This window comes from Electrophorus electricus, chromosome 11 (assembly GCF_013358815.1).
Source record: "Electrophorus electricus isolate fEleEle1 chromosome 11, fEleEle1.pri, whole genome shotgun sequence".
In the NCBI taxonomy this organism is placed as follows: Eukaryota; Metazoa; Chordata; class Actinopteri; order Gymnotiformes; family Gymnotidae; genus Electrophorus; species Electrophorus electricus.
In genome coordinates this window covers 21,450,168-21,457,610 of record NC_049545.1, presented here as the reverse complement: position 1 = coordinate 21,457,610, position 7,443 = coordinate 21,450,168, and the positions used below count along the sequence as shown (strand labels likewise).

Here is a 7,443-nt window from a genome sequence, read left to right as displayed (position 1 = left end):
GAAAACGTTCAGGGTTTACAGATTTCCAGCTTCAAGACCGCAACAGCCCAGAATCGGATGGTTCTGACGGGGAGACGTAACCAAGACGATACCAAAATATTTACTAAGTGAATAACAAGAGCATTAAGTATTAAGGCATCGTTTTCACTGGCTGGTGATTTGTCTGCTTGTACAAGCAAAGGCACTAACCCTAACCCACTAGAACAGAGCTCTTTCACGATCGGAGGAGCGGAGAGAAGCAAAATTCGGGTGCCGTCCTGCTCTGTAAACAGCGTACAGTCGCCGGAGAAAGAACAAACGATGTTGGGTTCAGCAAGGTAGCCCAGGTATGTAGGCCTCCCTGCCACACACACACACACACACACACACACACGCTGCTGTTCCATTACTATCTTTGCAGAATGTTTACAATGACGTGTTTATTTTTTTAGTTTACTGTAGGTTTTTTTTTTTTTTTTTTCTGCAAACATATCCACTACCTTAACCTTTAGTAACCTATAAAAACTTCTGCCTAAAGCAATTTCTCCTTGTGGGGATGAGCAAATTGTCACAACAATGTTAAAAGTTTCATGTTTTGCTTTCATTTTCAGAAACCTTCCCCTCCTCCCTTTTCTCGCTTTCTTTCCCTTAAAACAAAAAGGTGTCCGAAAAAGTAATGAGCAAGACAAAAGAAAGGAGGAGAGAAAATGTCTCACTGCAGAGATTTGGGACCACGCTGGCCCAGGTCTGAAGTCTTCCTGTCCGCTTCCACATTGCCCACTGAAAGGTGGGACTCTTACTTTCTTCTGTTATACCCCATTCCTCCTTCTTGTTTACCTGATCACCACAGGGACCGGAGGGTTTGAGCTTCAAATGCTGATCAGAGGGTTCTGATGTTCTCTTTCTTGCGGCTGTGGTCGAGTGTGCTTTGGCTTGGCCTGAGAGTCTCGGTATTATCCACTGTGTTCCAGGGCTTCAACTCACACAGTGCGCCAAGGCCTCACCAGGTGCTGAAACACCTGAAGTGTCATAGCTGGGGTCATGAGCACCTGTGCATACGCATGCATGCATACATATATACACACACACACACACACACACACACACACACGTCATATGAGTGGCATGACATTTTATGTTTTAGACTGTATTTCGTCTTCAGTTTGACTTAAATGGCAATAACGCAAAATGAATGATTTTAAACTATTGCGTAAATAATTAGTTATTATTTATTTCCTCAGCTGTATTTGCCGAAAAATATAATATATATACACACACACCGTTGTGTGGCCATTAGACAAAAATAAGATTTCAGAAATACCTTGCACCGTTCGGTAACACCAGTTCACACAGAACAGGGACCCTCCTTTCCTTTGCTCTAGAGAGATGCTGGAAACATCAGAAAATTTGATTTTTTTTTTTTTTTTTTTTTACAGAACACGAATATCACTTCAGATTTCTTCTAGACAAAATTAAACTCTTAACATATCAACCTGACATTATGCTTGCATATGGGGACACGCTGAAAATGTCCCACCTATGGCGAGGATGTGGTTCATAAGGTCATACCTGCTTTATCAGGACACACATAACAATACACAAAAATGGCTATTCTACGGTAATAGAAGGACAATGATGGTTTACTAGAACTTGACTATACACAAACACAAACACAAACATGATGGCTTGATGCATTGCCAAGACAGGCACGATTAAGAGGAACAGGTCCTTGTGTTCAACAATCCCTGGACACTTTCAATAATAAAAAATATCTTTAAACTGAAAATTTACTAGGCTCTAGGGGAAAACTCTGTTTTCCTAGATTCTTTAATAAGTAAACGAAAACCACCCAAATCTAAACAAAATTATGATTTATTAAACACTTTGGCATGTCTTTGAATATAAACTCTTCAGTTAGACTGGTTTTCCTTTTAAATGTGATCCCTCTGTTTCTAACGAAATCTCTTATATTTTGTTCAGCCTGCCAGCACAGGATCCTCAGCGTCCTGCACTGCTGACATTCTGCACATCATGGCCAGTCTTCCTTTGGTTATATGAGGCTTGAAATGTTTCAACACAGCCTTTATTTCCTGTTTAGACCACAGTGTTCTTGTCCTCTTCCCAGGTTTTTCCATTTCTGCTGTGATATTGCCATTGCTCACTGTCAAAGAAAAAACAGATTACTAATTTTGTATTAAGTAAATGCAAAATATTTTACCATCACAGAATTACAAATGTTTGAGAATACTGTTGTGATCATGAAATAGATCATGGTGATTAACTGCCATATAAATTGCGATTAACAATTTAATGCCCCCCACTGTATTCAGAGAATAAAGTACAAGCTTTAAGAGGCCAAACTGGATTGGTTCTCTTGCTTCCTAGCAGCCAATACTTATTAGCTCCCAACGGACAACAGAAACAGCTTGTGCTCAAATAAACAAACATTACTTCATGCAGTCCTTTAAACGTGTTAACTTAGAAGATGAAACATTATTGTTCTTGTAAGTCCCATGACATTTCAAAAGTGTTTTCTTCTTTCTTTTATTTACATATATTTGCCTTAATCCAACTGATGAAACCACACCCAACTCACAGTTTGCTGTGGTCACAAATAACTGTGATCATCGTAAATAGTTCCAATCAGATGATTAGGAAATATTTGTGACACCTATTGCTGAGAACAGATGTAGTAAAATAAAACATTGGTGAACACTGTCTTTATTGCACAGCAAACAAACCTTGCAAAAAGATGATCATTTTGGCAAAGAATGGCTACGTTAAAAAAGGTGCACATTAAATACCATGAGAGCATCCAGCAGCATTGATTTTATCTGTCTGGGTCTTCTGTGTCCCTATAAAAAGGAATGGCACTGAATCTGTTCCTCTGCATACTTTGTTAGCCCCTTTCACCCAGTTCTTGTAATTATTATTTGGGTAGTGGATCATTCTTAGCACTGCAGTGACTCTGACGTGGTGGTGGTAGTGTGTTAGTGTGTTTTGTGCTGTCACAAGTGGAGCAGAAACAGCAGTGCTGCTAGAGTTTTTAAACACCTCAGTGTCACTGCTGGATTGAGAATAGTCCAACCAAAAAAATATTTAGCCAATAGCGTCATATGGGCAGTCCTGTGACCACCAATAAAGTGGTGATAGATGACCTATCGTCTCCAACTTTACATCTACAAGGTGGACCAATAAGGTAGGAGTGTCTATCAGAGTGGACAATGAGTGGACACAGTATTTAAAAGCTCCAGCAGCACTGCTGTGTCTGATCCACTCATACCAGTGCAACACTCACTGACACCCTGTGTCACCGCAGTGCTGAGCATGATCTACCACCTAAATAATACCTGCTCTGTGGTGGACCTGTGGGGGTCCTGACCATTGAAGTACAGGGTGAAAGGGGGCTACCAAAGTATGCAGAGAAACAGATGGACTACTGTCTATAAATCTAGAACTACAAAATGCTCCTATATATTAAGTGGAGCTGATAAAATGGACATTGAGTGTGGATACAAGCAAATGGACTTAATGAAGTGGCTGGTCAGTGTATAGCTAAAGATAAACATAATGTCATCCATACCAAAAAAAGCTTTCCATTGTAACGAAATTCAAACATGAATACTTTTAGGGCATCTTGATATATTCTGTCTCCTTTCACATTCATGTTTGCTTATTAGGTCTCCTCTGTATTGCGAAAGAAAATCTCCCTTATCAAAATGGACACAGCTGAATACTTCACGGCCAACATGAGGAAACAGAGAACATGTTAAGACAGTATTTCTCAGTCCTGGGCCTGCTTTTTTGCTAATGGAAAACACCACATCAAACTACATTCACGTAAAACAAGTAAATACATACAGGCAATTAAACAGAAATATAAATTCAGATAAAGGTAATTTAATATGTTTCACATCAAACCCATGTTTGTCTTTACAAGTAGATGTAAAATATGCAGCTTCTTCTTTTGGATTACGTTTTCTATTTCTCAGCGCCATGGCAACCATTTTCCAAAAATATTCTTGTTAAGTTTTATTTTGTTCTTTTCATATATAAAATATTTAGTCTCTTTATTTGTTTGAATCTGCTCAAGACTTATTTACAGCTAATGTATCACACTTCTGCATTTTTGAACAAGCTATGAGTTTCTGAATAGCTGGAGTATACTCTGAAAAGTGAATTAACATAAATAATGCAGGGACAACTGTCTTATAAGGACAGCCTAGTAATAAAAGTACATGGCTGACTAATTATGGGATAGATTTATCTAATTAGCATTGCTTAGTTTGCAAAAAAAAAAACAACAAAAAAAAAAAACACATGATGTCAGACTTAACTGATCAGTACAAACTAATCAGTAGACTTACAGGGATTATTTTGAGTGATTCTAACGATGTGATTCAGCAGCTGCTCTGCCTGAGTGAGTTATCTACAGGTATAAAAGGTGTTGTATGACATCCACACATCTACAGAATGACTGAATTCAGTCATAGTAAACCCCATAAACAGCACGGAATTACTAAACTAGCTCATATTCACGCATATAAACCCTGAATAGAACATATTGGCACATATTCAGACCTTATAAACAACAGAGAATGATTGAAGTAACACATGCTCAGGAAAAGTAAATCCCCATAAACAACAGAGAAGGACTAAACTTAACACCCAGACCAGTAAAATTCCACCAACACTGATTAGCTAGCTGACAGGCTTACAGGCTATCATCTAATAATATTCAGACATTGGGCTTCAAGATGAAACATTTACTAATAAATTCAATACAAATCAAAAGAATGTGGTATATGCTTCTCACAAGCTTTATACAGTGTTCAAGCTAAAGCTAGTCATTAGCTATATGTAATAAAGCCAGAGTGGTGAAGAACATAAATATATAACACCGTTAGCTTGATGCTAACGTCACATTGAAATCCCATAGAGATGCTAGCGGAAGCTATCTAAATAGCTTTCTCAGACCTCGAATAAAACCTAATTTCTCCTTCATATATATCTAATGCACTAATAAATGTTTCTAGTTGTGTTTCAAGACAAAGCCATTCTTAAAATGTTATAAAGCCGATTGCCTTACCTTATTTTCCTGTGCGCTTAGGTGTTAATATTATGGGACGTTCAGCATGGTGCGGCCTTTTAAACCCCCTATGAACAACAAAGAACTGAATTAGCATGTTTTAGGTACAGTAAACCCCATAAAGAACAGATAATTAACTAGTATTAGCTATATTCTGGTAGATGAAACCCATAAACAAAATAGAATAACAACTAGCACTCACCCAGCCCAGTAAAATTCCACCAACACTGAGTAGCGAGCAGACAGTTTTAACCACCATAATCTAATAATATTCAGACTTGGGATTTAAGGTGAAATATTTACTAAGAGATTCACACTAAATCAAAAGAATATGGTGTATATATGTGTGTCCTACAAGCTTTAAATTACCGTGTTCAAGCTAGAGAGTCATTATAGGCTGTATTAAAGCCAGTGTGGTGAGGTAATTATATAACCCCATTAGCTTGATGCTAACGTTACATTGAAATCCCATAGAGATGCTAGTGGAAATTAGCAATATTGTCGCGGGGCTAAATGGCTTCCTAAGACCTCAAATAAAATCTAATTCTTATTCATACATTCATATGTATCTAATGCACTAATACATTTTTATAATTTAAACAACAGACGAAAATGTTTATAAAGCTGACTACCTTATTTGATTTTCCAGTCTTTTAATATTATGGGATGTTCAGTTTGCTGTGGTCGCTACATTCCTGATTGACACAGCCTTTAGCCATTCAGAGCTCAAGCAGCCAATCTAAAGCTCAGCCAATCAGAAATCAGAAATCTTAACACGGGGGACACACAGGCGCTGTTCCGACACCAGACTACCGGGGGCGCTATACTAAATTCTGAGATAACACTGTGTTAAGTGACTGTCATGGTTTGCTGGTGTATAAGGACATGGCACCAAAGTTTGAGAGGGAGTTTCTCTCACTTAGGTAAATGTGTCTACAGTGCTGGAATTATGAGGACACCAGCCCTGTCCTCATAAACGCAAATGTCAGTACATAATCAGGTGAAAAGTCCTCGTAAACCACAAAAACCAACACACACACACACACACACACACACATACACACACACACACACACACACACACACACACACACACACACACACACACACACACACAGCATTCAGAACTGGTTATCCTGTATCCTATTCAGCTGTTCTCCAAACCCCAGGCCTCTCTGCATGAGAACACATGCTCTGCTACCCCTGCCTGTGACACATATGTTTGTGTCTTCTCCAGCACCGCTGAGATGTCTCTGTTAATTACTGTGAAACTGTTTCAAAACAAGAATCTAGACATTTAAGAACAAGACATCAATATTACAGTCTTATGATGGGCAACTGGGGACAATCCACATTCTTTAGGGACCATTTGGTATCTGGATTAACCAAACGTTTTAAATTATTTATTGACAAAAAAATGTATTTGACGAGCAGACACATGCAAGCAGTAAAACCTAATAAATTTCAGTCGTATCCTAAACACACACTTTCTCTGACACGCACACAAATACACACACACACACATACACTCACACACACACACATGCCTGTCCAGTTAGCCCTTGGTGTGGATGATTACAGTGGAGCATTTCCAAATGATGGTGACAGCAGGAATACAGCTGGAGACCAGGGCTGGCGTCTGGGGGCAGGAACGTCTGAGTCTGGGGGCAGGAACGTCGTGGTTCGGGGGCAGGAAGGTCAGAGTTCAGGGGTAGGAACATCGCAGTCTGGTGGCAGGAACATCGCCGTTCGAGGCAGGAACGTCAGAGTATGGTTGCAGGAACATTGTAATTCAGGGGAAGGAACACTGGAGTTCAGGGACAGGAACGTGAAACCTCAGGGACAGGAACATCAGAGTCTGATGGCAGGAATGTTGGAGTTCAGGGGCAGGAACGTTGGAGCACGGACTGGTGTCTGGCACACACAGCCAGCCTCACTCTCCCCACCAAACACGTGGCAACACCACACTCACAATGACCTTATGACATGTTTGGACCTGTAAACACGTTGGACTCTCAGACCTCTGCGTGAATCATTTCACTGAGCTCAGGGGATCTTACCCAAGTTTCCCAAAAGCATCATAATACATAGATCACTGTTAAATGATAGCGCAAGTATCTCACGGAACACTCTCTCATTTATAAGGATCTTAACGCTATAATGTTTTTGGGAAAGGGCCCTGTTATTAGAAGTGTTCCACAGGGATGCTGGGAAAAAACTGATTCCTGTTACTGATTCCTCTGTAGAGGTTTTCATCCCTCCTCCAGTCAGGATGTCTGAGACCAGATCACTCCTGCCACACTGCTGCTGAAGACAGAACCACTGAAGTTTGTGGTGCTCTGTTTTACATTAAACAGGTTCCTTGTGCCTTGTAA

At 39.7% G+C, this 7,443-nt stretch overlaps 1 long non-coding RNA gene across 2 annotated transcripts; it reads right to left on the bottom strand.

The window, feature by feature from the left end:
• On the bottom strand, positions 1–5,496 carry LOC113588384. Of its 2 annotated transcripts, none has more exons than XR_004776701.1 (5): positions 5,271–5,496; positions 5,069–5,136; positions 1,301–2,140; positions 190–1,028; positions 1–63 (listed from the first exon to the last, which is right to left on the bottom strand). It is a non-coding gene; the product is annotated as an uncharacterized LOC113588384 (long non-coding RNA). The 2 variants fall into 2 exon arrangements; XR_003411846.2 differs by lacking the exon at positions 1–63 and adding an exon at positions 3,563–4,408 and having other exon boundaries at positions 443–1,028.
• Positions 5,497–7,443: the final 1,947 nt, after the last annotated feature.